The following is a 14,952-nucleotide window of genomic DNA, read 5'->3' on the forward strand; positions in this document are numbered from 1 at the left end:
ATTCAAGCCTCACTAGAGCCGTGAGAACAGCGTACTCCTGGCACATCATTTTTAGACCCCTGCAGTCTTTCTCTACTCAGGTTAAGCGTGATATATAAGTCACTTAGATAACTTAAAAGTGTTATTGTTTGGCTGTGTTAGTGTTTTATTTCCTCAGTCCAAAGAACATCGCTCCAGATGTTTTTGTTCCATGTTTTTTTAAACGCTTCCAAACAACTGATTCTTGTTCAATCGTCTAATTGTCTTGTCATGAACTTAAACCTTTAACATGCTGAGACCTGTAGAGTGTAAAATGAAGCTCTTTGGATTGTGTGTGCATTCTTTGAGAACAGCATGGCGTGACCTTGAACTCCTGAGATTGTGTTTTGTTAACACGCACCTGAATTCTCCAGACCAGCAAATCTGTCACTTTTATAGAGGCGCTCAAACCTGCTTGTGATCAGTTAATCAGGTGCATTGATTAGGAGCACCTGGCTGCTACTTACCTTCTGGCACATGTGGAGCTGACAGAGGCTGTATCCCAATTCAGGGTCTGCAGCCTTAAAGGCCGCATTTTAAGGCCGATTACGTCACCGCGACGCGACGAAGGCTGTCCCAATTCAAAGGCTGCTCGAAATGCGGCCCTCAAATGCGTCCTTCATTTCCCTGAATTTTAAGGACATGGCGGTGTAGACTTCGTGGCCCAACATATCCCAGAATGCATAGCGCGGCGGTGGGTGTGGATAATTTTGCTGAAAAAAAACAGGATGAGGGGCACCCGAAGAGTAAACTTTAAGTACTGAATATTATGTCACTTATTTATGTGCAAATGTTTAATAACGAAGAACATTAAAACATTACTGTTGGCCACATGTCGGCAAAGTCATGTGACATTAGTGACGTTTGTACTAACTTGGTTTTAAAGCCTTTACTTTAAAATATACGCCGTTCAATAGCTGAGCTTAATCAGAGAATGATCAAAGCTCATGTAGAAACAAACAAACAAACAAAAGATTTTCTCCTTCATTTCTGTCAAACAAAGCTGTATGAAACGTTTCCAGCTGTTAGTGTCATGGTTGCTAGGCAACCTGGGCGGCGCGACGGGGGCTAGACCGTCCCATTTCACAAGCCTCGCACTTCCGGCCTTAGCAGTCTTTGAGTACGCGGCCCTTGAGGATCGTTGAGGCTGCAGACCCTGAATTGGGATACATCCAGAGAAAGACGAAATAAAAGCTGCTCTCAGTTTCCGTCACGCTACATTAGCTCCCCCACCAGCAAACAGAGCAATGAACTGAACCGAGCGGCTTGTTACTGATATCAGATCCACTTATTTGAGCCAGGATTACACCAGTGTCCATACTGAGAATCGGGCCTCAGTTTATTGTCCGTGTTTCGTTGCTACACTGACAATAAAGATTCTGGTATTAGAGCGATGTTCTCAGTGTGCCACACTTTGGCTGTGTTCCTGTTTTGCATGCAAATTTGAATCCAGTGAGGTGTTTGAACTTTTTAATGACCCATCATACGTTGGTCTATCCACTGGTGCAGGTGCACGGTGGGTTAGAAGCTGCAGCAGGGCTGTTTTGTTCTGACTAAAAGCAAAATGGTTGCTGACCCCTAAGATCAGGAAGAAATATTGAGTTTCTTGGGTTTTTTCAGTTGCACAAACAATCCTGAATATTTGGTGTGATTATCTGAGGAGAGAGTTATTTAAAAGTGTTTGTGTTTCCATGATAAGAATGCGTCATTGCCTCCGTGCGTCTTCGTGTTTTGATGGCGCCCTGTGACACCGAGCGATGAGACACCAAGCTGTGATTTTGGTTGTGTTTGCGCGTGAAAATGTAAAACATCTCCGAGCGTCTGTTTTCTTAAGCTTTTGATTTACCTCCATCATGGTGGCGTACGCCTCCACCCACAGTCTGTTCAGCTCTCTGAGCTCTCTGTCATCACGCTGTTTCCTGACGTGCATGAGCGACTGGATTCAAAGCTCCACGCGCAGCTTTGTGGCGGCCGGCAGGAAGCGCTGTGTGAATAAGTGACGCCAACACCCTTTTCAGCCAGCGAGCAGAGCGGATCTCTGGAGACGATCGTGACAGGAAACGGAGGGTTTCGATAAACAGACGTCCCTCCTGTGTGACAGAAACGAGGCGTTCAGTGTCACACGAAGCAGTAATTATGGCTCAGTTTCCTTTTTTTTCCTAATAACCTGACCTGCAGCAAACGCAGCGCTGGTCTGTGCTCCACGTGTCCACAGAGCTGATCAATGTTCAGAAAACAAACACCGACTGACCTTTTAAAGACACTCAGGTTGAATGTGAAGGCGTTTCGACGATACCCAGAGGCTTGTTTAAGCATCGAATAAGAAACAGGAGGAAGTTAAATCCATTTTTCATAATAAACCTGAGGACGCTTAAAGAGTCAGAGAAACAGATTTGCAGTTTACCGAGAAGTCACAAATTCACTGGAAACGAATCGTTCACTTTGCAAAGTTGGACTAACCTCATCAGGCACCATCACCGACTTCACAGACTGATTGATTCCTCATGTTTCGGTTTCTTCATTGATATATATTTATGACTTTGAGACATTTTAATGCTGTTGATTTTTCCTGTTACTCAGAACCATGTGATGAAGCTAAAGTTAGCTTGTTGACGCCATTTTTCATTTCTGAACTCAAATTCAAATCAAATTCAAATTTTATTTGTCACACAAACACAACCATACACAGTATGACATGGGGGTGAAATGCTTGTAGCTGTACGACGCCCGACCATTAAATGACAGAAAAAAAGTTTTTCAGTATTTACAATTTACAGGTTACTACGAAATTTACAAATTAACTTAGAAATTTACAGTAAGAAATGTGCAAATAGCAGAAAGAGATTATAAAGATTATAAATTATAGGAAATGTGTGGTGATGTGATGTGTGGGAGAGTCCAGTCCTACACCTGGTTCAGGGCCCGAATAGCCTGGGGGAAGAAGCTCCTCCTCATTCTCTCTGTTTTGGCCTTAAGGGAGCAGAAGCGCTTCCCAGACCTCAACAGTGAGAAGAGTCCATTGTTGGGATGGGAGAGGTCCATCATAACCTTCCTAGCTTTGGACTTGCACCGCTTGGTGTAGATGCACAGCAGGTCAGGGAGCTCTGATTGAATGATGCGTTCGGCTGAGCGCGCCACTCTTTGCAGATCTCGTCTGTCCTGCTTGGTGCTGTTCCCAAACCAGCTGCAGATGTTTGCCGTCAGGACGCTCTCGATGGTGCAGCAGTAGAAGTTCTTGAGCACCTTCAGTGGCAGATGGAAGTCTCTAAGTCTTCTGAGGAAGAAGAGACGCTGACGGGCTTTCTTAACCTGGGTGTTGATGTGGCAGGACCATGACAGGTCCTGAGTGATGTGGACACTCAGGTATCGGAAACTGTCCACTCTCTCCACGGGCGCCACATATGATGAGGGGTTTGTAATTCCTCGCCTGCTTTGTGGTGAAGTCCACGATCAGCTCCTTAGTCTTGCTGATGTTTAGGAGGAGAGTCTGAATTCTCTCAGCTGAGTTCTGAGATCAGCTGATCTGCTCACAATAATTAAGTCTGACAGTATAAATGCGCATTAAATGCAGCTGTCAGAAGGATAACTGTCACAGGTTACTATGAAGAAAAGCTAAAACCTGATAAACTGATCTTGTTCATGGTGCACACATGAGACAATCACATCATTTTTAAAATAACTTCTAGCCTCTCGTCCTCGTGACTCCGTCGACCAAACATTTGTGGCTTTGGTATAAAAGACGTCGTGAGATGAAGTCTCGATGAGGAGCCTGTAGTAAACCCTCGCTGCTCGCCCCCCGTGGCTCAGCGAAGCTTCTGCTGATGCTTCCACGATGATCTGTAAATAGTCTGAGCCGCTCCGACGACCTTTGACCTCGACCGCAGCGAGTCGAGAGCAGCTCTCGGCCTCGTCGCTCTGCGTTCAGACAGAAATCCGCCCGCCGACGCCTCCGCGGCGGTTTGATCCGATCCAGATTGGAAAATCTCACCAAATCTCAGAAAACGGTCGCCATCAGCTGTGTGGATTATGAAATAAGCTCGTTCTTCAACAATAAGCCGCCCTGAAAGGAAAAACACTCTAAATGGATGAAACGAAGAAGTTTAGTACTCATTTCACTTCTTTGTATTTGACTCTTCTTTATTTTCCTCACTGAACTTTTCTTTTCTTCCCAGATTCGTTTTTTCGTCCTTCCATTAATCACACTTTCATCTTCTTTTGTCTTCGGCCCTTTCTCTCCTCCTGATTTCTTTGATCTTTCCTTCAGAAATGTAAGCTCTCCTCTTTTTATTTCTCTTCCTCAGTTTTAACTCCTTTCTTTCTTTACTTTTTCCTTCTTATATGAGTCCACTTCTCTTTCTGTTTAGTCCTCATCGCTTCATTTGACTGAAACCTTCTTGTTCTTCATTCCTTTTTTTTTTCCAGCTCACTTTCAAAAAGTTGTTTAAGTTGAAAACCGTCGCTGCTGCTGTTTAAATCTTCCAGCTTGAGCGTTGTTCCTCTGGCTGCAGACGTGGGTCATTACTTCACATTGACTTGCTGATGTAGTAAAATGCAGGACTGATGGCGTTCAGGGCTCGCTGAGTACTGCTGACTGCACGACTGTGACCGTTTCATAAATCAGCCTCGTTATTGAAACCGTGTCAGACAAATTAATGCATCTAATCACCGGTGTTTTCAATTAGGAAACAAATCAAGCGAGCAGGAGCCGCAGTTTTAATCCGCGAGAAATTAATCCACACCTTGTTAACATCCTGAAATAATCTGACACGCAGGGCCTGCTTGGCACCGACAGCAGGTTTAAATAACATCAGTCAGAAATACAGAGTTAGACTTCAAGTTCAGATCAGTTTCCTCCACCTACACAGTAATATGAGCCATAACCTGTGAATTTAACTCTCAAATTTCAAAAGGCCATAGCTTGTTATAGCCTAGCTTAGCCAACAGAATTCATTCTGCCTTGAAGTACTCGGGTAAAACTATCAGGTAAAGCTATAAGACAATCAAAACAACAGAAAATGCAGGGAGACTTCAAAGCTACCAGAAAACTCGGAAAACTACGAGAAAGAGTTCCCAGCTGCCTGCACCTTCTTCCAGCTCAATCAAACAGGAAGTCTGCAACAACACCACCAAAATAATAGACTTTATATGAATCGCATAACCCGTAGGGATGTTCATGGCAAATATTTTAAAAGTCGTTTAAATGAGAGGGAAATAAATCACATTAGAAAGAAGAGGTACATGGTGCTGCAACCAAAACCTCCTTACAACTGCCTCGGTCACTAGCAGGTTGCTGTGGTCGCCTGTAGTTTGCATGGAGGCCACCAACTCGTCTGCAAACACAAACTACTGAGTGGTAGTGAAACCTGAAAATGTAGGACGTTGCCTTCCAAACAAAAATTCTGCCTTAATTAAACAACAGCTTGCAAACTTGTACTTGCATCAGACTTTTCAACGACTTAGTGAGTAGTTTGTTTGCAGATACGTTGGCAGCCTACCAGAGACCCACAAAAATCCCAATTTTCCAGTGCAACACGTCTTTGTGACCAATTTCATAAGCAAGCGTCAGCCATACAAGAAGTGGTCGGGGATACTCACGTTTCTTCCAAACGGTGGCTCCATGTGGCCTCTTGCTAATCTGTAGGCCTGCCTTAATTATCATCAACTCCTGATATGAATTCATTTTAAAAACAGTGAAAACTCGACCGTTTCTTCTTTGTTCTTTTCATACTGCTGTTTTAATCTTTGATTATTAATTTTTCATTTAATATTAATGGATTGGATTTTATACAGCGCTTTTCAAGGCGCTTTACAATGCCACTATGCATTCACACACTGGTGGAGGCAGCTACGGTTGTAGCCACAGCTGCCCTGGGGCAGAAGTGAGGCTGCCAGAAGGGAGGCTGCCATATCGCGCCATTGGCCCCTCTGGCCAACACCTCTGGTAGGGTAAAGTGTCTTGCCCAAGGACACAACGACCAGGACAGAGAGCCCAGGGATCGAACCGGCGACCTTCCGGTTACATATGCGCTTCCCAACCCCTGAGCCACGGTCACCCATTTGTATTTAACTGATGCCTCATCATACTGCTCTTTTAGAGGACTGTGCACAAGCATGTCTGGGTAAGCTGCGTACCCATAGTCCAGACAGACAAGATGGATGTGACTTGTGGGTCTGAAAAGTGAAGCCAACACAGAACTGTCGTAAACCTGAATTATTTCTGGTAGCTACCAGTGAAACTACCTCCGGTTGCCAAAAGGCTTCATGTCCTGTAGAAGAACCTCTGTAAATACTTTCCTGTTGATGAGTTTGGGTCTGAGTCTCTACTTTCAGGTCAATAAAACTCTGAGTTCTTTTGATAAATTATGGTAACTGTACTTGTCAAAAAAGCTTATTATCCAGATATGCTCACTGGGTAATGACTCACTCATTACATCTGGTTTCAGACACCAGGGTGGTGTCACAGCAGGACTTTACAAACTGGTGGGTGCTGACATGGTATGTCAAACATGCCCTGTGACGTCATCGTTTGGTTAGTAAAGTCTCGTTGATGCTTCAATCAAAGTGTTTCCACGAATCTCTGCAGATAAAGAGAAAATGCAGCGTGACTCATTGTAACAGGAGATTAACATGAACAGCAGTTCTCTTCAGCTCAGATCATCATTATAGGAAATATGAGTCATCAAAATGACCCATCCACTGACCCCAACCTCCTCCCTAACATTACCATATATGGACATTGTTATTGTAATCTTGCTTATTAGTAACCCTAACCTGAAGTTGAAGAGGAGTCGCCGCCTACTGAGCATGAGGAGGTTCATGTCCACATGCACAGTCATGGATTCTTGGTTTTCCTTTCTTCTTGAATAAAATGGAGGAAAACTTACTTAAGTATATTAAAAGGGAACACTGTGGTGCATCATAATAGTATCACTGTTGGTGAAAGTGAGACTACTTTGAACCTTTTTAAGCTGCTGGTCATTTTGTGACTGCAAAACTCTGACTTGGACTTGAAGCTTAAAGTTGATTAGCTTCTAAATGACATTTGTAGGTTTTCTTCTTTAAAGTGTTGTAGGTTTCTTGTCTCAGAAGCTTTAAAAGAGAGTCAATTAGAGCCAAAAAACATGATAAAGGAGTCCAAAAGTTCATCAGCTTCCTCCAGCTTTGCGCTGCCTGTTAGCTCTAGTTTCTGAGTGATTTCTCGCAGTTTTATAAATTTACTCACATGTTTGATTCTCAAATACGTAGAGCATCTTTTGATGGCGGAGATGAAAACACCGTTGCCATGAGTCACAGCTCCTCTGAACCATCACTGAAGGTTTCTTCCTCTCAGAGGAGCCGAGGGTGAGGTGCAAGCGTTAGATGCAAACCTCATTTGCAGTCACAGTTTGCTGCGTGATGTTTTTCAGAGTCTGTGCCAACACCCAGAGCTCCTCCAGCCTCGGTACAGCTCTGAGCCTCAGGTCTGATTTATGTTGATGGACTCACCTTGAATCACAATGTGTCGTCCTGCTGGAGATGCACTCTCTGCAGGTGCCAGCAGGAGACCCTAACCCGGGAAGACTTATGGATTTCTTGTCAGTGGTTATTGCTTTTAGGTGGCCAGTGATCTGATTGGCTCAGTGAGGTGGCAGGTGAGGGTGAGTGGGTGGTATTGCACCCTGAGGTGAAGAGCACCTGCCACCTTCTCTGATCTGTTATTTCCTCAGGGCAGCAGGCCAGTGACTCGGTGCACCACAGCCAAGAAACCAAATTCAAAGGATTTGAACGCATTGATCCTGTTATTCCACAGCAGCGGAGCCAAATATTGGCCGAATGTGGACCTGTGGTTCACGTAAGCTTGTTAATTTACAAAAGCTGTAATTCTCTACAGCTCCAGCTTTTTATTAACACCATTCAAGATTTGTTCGAATCGAGTTTTTCATAGTGAGAGATCCAAACCACACATTAACATATTAATAACTAACCTGACGATATGTGTAGTGGCGGCACTCCGTCTCTATTTCACTCTTCTGTACCACCTTTAGGAGTCAGTCCGGCAACATGCATTTGAAACGCGAGCAAGTCCAGGTACTTTTCTTGCAAAAAAGATGTTTATTGAAACTTTTAATTTACATGGAAAGACTCAAAAAACTGTGTTGCTTCCAGCTTATGACTCCCCAACTACGTAATTACAGTGTGCCGGAAGCCCAAAATACTAAAAAGCGCACTTCTATATTCTATACCTTTAACACAACAGTATTTAGAAATTAACTAGAAATTATATTCTTAACATCAAACATGTATATTTCTCCTCTAATCATTTTACCAGCACCAATAAAATTAACCTTTAATTGGCTCTTACATCATGGATGGACCCTTTCGGCCATTCGATGATATTTACACTCAATTATACAAGAAAGCTCACAGAGTCGAGACCAGGAGATTCTACAAGCTAGCTACAAGCTACAAGCTAGCAGCATGAAATCACCCTGACATAATAATCTGTGACTCGTTTGGACCCAGAAATAACTAAAGATGTGACTCTGAAAAAGTGAAGAAGACAAAAGCTGTTGTTCTTGACTTTACCAGGCAGTCAGATAAGAGCTAATGGCTCATTTGATACCGCTCTGCACACCTACACACATTATTTAGCCCATTAGCTTCCTAAAGCCACTTTGCAACCCACCACCAACCCAGGTGGTCCTTTTCCAGCTTAGTCAGTGTATTTGTTCTCATTACCTTCAACTGTAAATTAGTCCACCAGAAACATATTTTGTATATTGATGTTTTCATAAATCCCAAATCTTTCAGTTAATTTCTGGAAATTTACATAATGAAATATTAGTTGATATCTAGATATAAATATGTGGATATTTAAAGGAGACCAAACCCACAGTTGTACCAGTTATTAATTTTTATGTGGATAGTAATGAATTTGGGGACGTCACATGCCCCACTACTGGTTTTATAAGAACTGAAGTGGTTAAACCCTTTATGTGGGAATTGTAAAGTAAATTAAATCCAATAATGGTAACTTGACTATTTATTAGTCAGCCTCAAACTACAACTTGTGTTTGTATTCACAATATACAGTGAAGTGTAAAAGTGCTTAATTAGCTTTACTAACAAATGACTAATTTGTTCTGACACACCTGAATCTAATGAATGACTTGTTATCAGGCCTTTGCCAAACTTGATGGCTGCTGAAGAGGTAATCAGGCCATTTGATTGAGCTGTTGGAGTAAGGATGCATCTAAAAGCTGCAGGACAGCAGCTCTCGAGGACTGGAGTTGGACGCCCCTGGTCTAGGGTGTTCGTATACTTCTGCTTATACCACATAAAATTATTATAACAGTTTGTCATTTATATTTTTCTTGCATCAGCAGACTGTTTTGTGATTTTTATTTTTTGGTTGCAAATACAGAAAAAGGGGAGCAAGAGCAAAGATGGGAAACAATGAGGCTTTGGGGAGATGCTGAGGGAGGGAGGGAGGGAGGGGGAGGGTAAGACGGAGACAAAGAGATTTCTGTCAATATTTCCTCAGGAATGATGGAGCATTAAAAATGGATGAGTGTGTGTGTGTGTGTGTGTTTGTGTGTGTGTGTGTGTGTGTGTGTGTGTGTACACATGTGGAGACCAAGTGCATTTTGGTGCATTATGAGGAGAACTTTGTAGAATGTGGGTTTTTACATCCTCACTTTGGGTGTGATTTCAAATATCAACAGACAAAATAAGGACCTGACCTTAAAAGTCAGGCTGATAGCTTAATGAACTGTATTGACCTTATAAAACAGAAAATCCAGACTATAAGTGTCTCCCATCTTAACTGGCTAAATCACCATGGTTACGGTGTAAATGTTTTTATACTTGATTCTAAGAGTTTATTCACACTGCTTGAACTGTGCATCGAGAACACCTGATCTCATTTTGATCTGCTGACAAACTAAAGCATCGTCTGTATTAAACTGTGGAACAGTAACTGTTCATGGTTAAATGTATCCAGTTCTCATGCTATTGGCACAGTGTTGCATTTTACTGTTATACTTTGTGTGTCCACTCTATGTTCCTGAGTGGAGGAGGTGACACTCATAGGGATCATTTTGTGTGGAAGAGTCATATCAGGTCATTAAGTGATGACGTGACGAATCCTACTTCCAGGCCTAAAGTAGTCTGAGTTTAATATGCTTTTGTGTTGTTAACATGTTTAATGTTTTGTATTTTCTTCTATTTAATCTCAAAAAGCTCCTAAAACAGTCAGTGATCACTGTTGACCTCCCTCTGCTTTTATTACCGCTAATCATTTATTTAAGCTCAGTTTTTAAAACCTTAGGATGTAACTACAGCCCAGCCCATGCAGCAGTATATGAATGACTAACCTCGTATTGTGGATGGATTATCTCAGTTGTTCTCCTGGCTGAAGTTTGGTCCTTTTACAGCATCCTGCCATGCGATTACATTTGTTCCTGACCACCGAGAACACTCACGTTAACTTTTATCGAGTGGAAAAAAAGTTAGCTTGTTTATATTATGCTAACATAGCTGTGTCGCTAGCGGTCACGTAGCACATCATTATATACCAGCTAGCCAAACTTCAGTAACCCTACAAACGTCACTGCTGTTTAGTTTTCTGTCTTCATTTATGTTGGAAGTGATAACAGAGCTGTACGTTTGAATTTGTTTCCAAAACCCCGCAGTCAGGACATGCTATATTGTATTTAGCTAGAAGCTAGCGAGCTAACTTCCTGCTAACTTCTAACTCCGTTAAATGTCATAACTTCCATTTTCATGGATGCCTGGATGTTAAACTCAATTGTTACACCTGGTAGAGCAGAACGCTGATCATTTTATTAACCCTTGTGTACCCTTCAAAATTTACACCCTCCTATGTCCCTCGTTACCCAAAATGGTCCCCATCCAAAAGGTGATATAGCAATATCATTTATGAATTTTTTTTCATTTTTTTTTACATCAGATCTTTTAAACAACTCCAGACCTAACCACACACATAAAGGTTTTCATAATTTTTTTAATATTTTTTAGGTTTTTATGGCTTTATTGTCATAAAAACCCCTGTTTTTTGGGGGGAAAAAACCATAATATGCAATATTTTCAAAAAATTAGTTGCAAATGGAAATATTTGGCATGAGGTTATTACAGCCTTGAATGGGTAAATAATTCATAACAACATTGATTTGGATGCATTATTATTTTTGGAGCAATAAGAGCTTTTACAATTTACACCCTCCTATGTCCCTCGTTACCCAAAATGGTCCCGATCCAAAAGGTGATATAGCAATATCATTTATGAATTTTTTTTTCATTTTTTTTCACATCAGATCTTTTAAACAACTCCAGACCTAACCACAGATATAAAGTTTTTCATAATTTTTTAAATATTTTTTAGGTTTTTATGGCTTTATTGTCATAAAAAAACCTGTTTTTTGGGGTTAAAAAAAAACATAATATGCAATATTTTCAAAAAATTAGTTGCAAATGGAAATATTTGGCATGAGGTTATTACAGCCTTGAATGGGTAAATAATTCATAACAGCATTGATTTGGATGCATTATTATTTTTGGAGCAATAAGAGCTTTTACAATTTACACCCTCCTATGTCCCTCGTTACCCAAAATGGTCCCGATCCAAAAGGTGATATAGCAATATCATTTATGAATTTTTTTTCATTTTTTTCACATCAGATCTTTTAAACAACTCCAGACCTAACCACAGATATAAAGTTTTTCATAATTTTTTTAATATTTTTTAGGTTTTTATGGCTTTATTGTCATAAAAAAAACCTGTTTTTTGGGGTTAAAAAAAACATAATATGCAATATTTTCAAAAAATTAGTTGCAAATGGAAATATTTGGCATGAGGTTATTACAGCCTTGAATGGGTAAATAATTCATAACTGCATTGATTTGGATGCATTATTATTTTTGGAGCAATAAGAGCTTTTACAATTTACACCCTCCTATGTCCCTCGTTACCCAAAATGGTCCCGATCCAAAAGGTGATATAGCAATATCATTTATGAATTTTTTTTTCATTTTTTTTCACATCAGATCTTTTAAACAACTCCAGACCTAACCACAGATATAAAGTTTTTCATAATTTTTTTAATATTTTTTAGGTTTTTATGGCTTTATTGTCATAAAAAAAACCTGTTTTTTGGGGTTAAAAAAAACATAATATGCAATATTTTCAAAAAATTAGTTGCAAATGGAAATATTTGGCATGAGGTTATTACAGCCTTGAATGGGTAAATAATTCATAACTGCATTGATTTGGATGCATTATTATTTTTGGAGCAATAAGAGCTTTTACAATTTACACCCTCCTATGTCCCTCGTTACCCAAAATGGTCCCGATCCAAAAGGTGATATAGCAATATCATTTATGAATTTTTTTTCATTTTTTTCACATCAGATCTTTTAAACAACTCCAGACCTAACCACAGATATAAAGTTTTTCATAATTTTTTTAATATTTTTTAGGTTTTATGGCTTTATTGTCATAAAAAAAACTGTTTTTTGGGGTTAAAAAAAACATAATATGCAATATTTTCAAAAAATTAGTTGCAAATGGAAATATTTGGCATGAGGTTATTACAGCCTTGAATGGGTAAATAATTCATAACTGCATTGATTTGGATGCATTATTATTTTTGGAGCAATAAGAGCTTTTACAATTTACACCCTCCTATGTCCCTCGTTACCCAAAATGGTCCCCATCCAAAAGGTGATATAGCAATATCATTTATGAATTTTTTTTCATTTTTTTTCACATCAGATCTTTTAAACAACTCCAGACCTAACCACAGATATAAAATTTTTCATAATTTTTTAAATATTTTTTAGGTTTTTATGGCTTTATTGTCATAAAAAAAACTGTTTTTTGGGGTTGAAAAAACCATAATATGCAATATTTTCAAAAGATTAGTTGCAAATGGAAATATTTGGCATGAGGTTATTACAGCCTTGAATGGATAAATAATTCATAACAGCATTGATTTGGATGCATTATTATTTTTGGAACAATGAAAATTTATTGCAAAAACAAACTGAACTGAGCTGAACAAACAAAACAACAAACTGAACACAGATGTAAATTTATAGCAAACACAAACTGAACTGAGCTAAACAAACAAAACAAAAAACTGAACAAAGATGTAATTTACATCTTATAACAGGAACTACAAAGTATTTTCCAATGTTCTTTGCAAACTGGGGCACCACACTTGCAGCAGGTCGTTTGGATTCTTCTGCGCCGTTTGCATGATGCGCACTGGTTTCTTATTGTGGGACGCTGCTGCTGCTGCTGCTGCTGCTGCTGCTGCTGCTGCTGCTGCTGCTGCTGCTGCTCCTGCTGCTGCTCCTGCTGCTGCTCCTCCTCCTCCTCCTCCTCCTCCTGCTGCTCCTCCTCTTTGCCCTGGGCCTGTAAGACCAGGCTGGCAGCAAATGGTGTTCTGGGCAGGTAGGTTCTCTTCTTCATGGTGGGGGCAATAAGAGCTCTTCCAACCTGCTCTATGAACAGACGCCGCAAGTGCCACTTTCCTCTGTTCCACTCAGGGTCGACAGCGGTGAATAGGATGAAAGCATTATAGAGGCTGACATCGATCATGTGGTAGAACAGACACATGGGCCACCTACGTGTCATCCGACGACAGGAGTAGGTGCCACAAACCTGCAAAACAAAAAGAAATTATCAGATGACACGAATAGATTTATACAGCCATAAGCAAGAGACAAACTAGACAACCCCCCCCTCCTTTCTGTAACTATCAAAACTATCATAGTCTAAAACTATCATCTCATATCAAAACTATCATAATCACATTATCTGACTTTATCAGTTATAACAATGAGAAACAGTAAACAATTTGGCAAATAAATTACTTATGCTTACCTGGTCCAGATGATCTACAGCCCCTTTGCATTTATTGTAATCCAGGATGATGTGGGGCTTTCTTTTCCCAAAGTCCTGGACTTTTGGCTCACGGTGTCTGGTGCTCAGCACAACAACATTTTTCCTTTTTTGGGGACGTAAGATACGACAGCCTTGTTGTGGCTAAATGCAAAGACAGACGACTGAACGTCTCTGTCTCGAATGTTCAGAAGCTGTGGGGGCAGCTCAGGTTTATTCAACCGTAGCGTGCCCACCAGGGCCATCCTCCTCTTCCTCAATTCCTCTGCAAGAGGAAATGATGCAAAGAAATTGTCTGTGGTGACTGTGTGGCCCTGCAGCCCCTCTGTTAACTCCAGCACCACCCGCATGCCTTGGTTCATCTCTCTGTTCGCGAATGCAGACTTTCCCGTGTAGACTTGAAGCCTCCAGGCATAGGAGGTCTGCACATCGCAGAGGGCCCAGATCTTCAACCCATATTTAGCCGGTTTGGAGGGCATATACTGCTTAAATGAACAGCGGCCCTTAAAAGAGACCAGCTGTTCATCGACACAGATATCCCTCCCTGGGTTGAAAAAATTTGGGGAGGCGGTCGCTCCATTTGCTCCATAAATCCTTTATTGGACTCAGCTTGTCCCCCTGTAGCGACCTGGCCGGGAGAGACGATCGTCAAACCTCACTGCCCGATTAATTTGCTCAAATCTTTTTTTGGCATGGTGGCAGGAAACAGAAGACGCCCTGTCTCCCCATCCCACAGGCTTCTTGTCGACTCATGTTGGGACCTGTACAGGCCAGCCAGGATCACAAGCCCCATGTACGCTCGCAGCTCCTCCTCATCTGTGTCCTTCCAATCTTTAACTGACCTGTTTCCTTGCAAGTTGGTGAAATGCCGGATTAACTCCATAATGTCCTCAGCAAAAAAAAGATTAAAACTGCTCACAGGGCTGGTGATCCTACGAATGGCATAATGCGTTGGTCCTGGGGGTAAAATTGGAGGAGGAAAAAATGGAAGGACCTCTTCGTGTGTGGGTTGCCACATGATTTTACCA

The 14,952-nt window shown here is 41.1% G+C and overlaps 1 protein-coding gene across 1 annotated transcript in view; it reads left to right on the plus strand.

Annotated features, from left to right (window-relative positions):
* The window catches only part of tmeff1a (transmembrane protein with EGF-like and two follistatin-like domains 1a), a 145,484-nt gene that overhangs the window by 108,290 nt on the left and 22,242 nt on the right, over positions 1 to 14,952 (plus strand). The window lies entirely within an intron of this gene.

The sequence above is a fragment of the Neolamprologus multifasciatus genome, chromosome 18 (genome assembly GCF_963576455.1).
Source record: "Neolamprologus multifasciatus chromosome 18, fNeoMul1.2, whole genome shotgun sequence".
NCBI classification, from domain to species: domain Eukaryota; kingdom Metazoa; phylum Chordata; class Actinopteri; order Cichliformes; family Cichlidae; genus Neolamprologus; species Neolamprologus multifasciatus.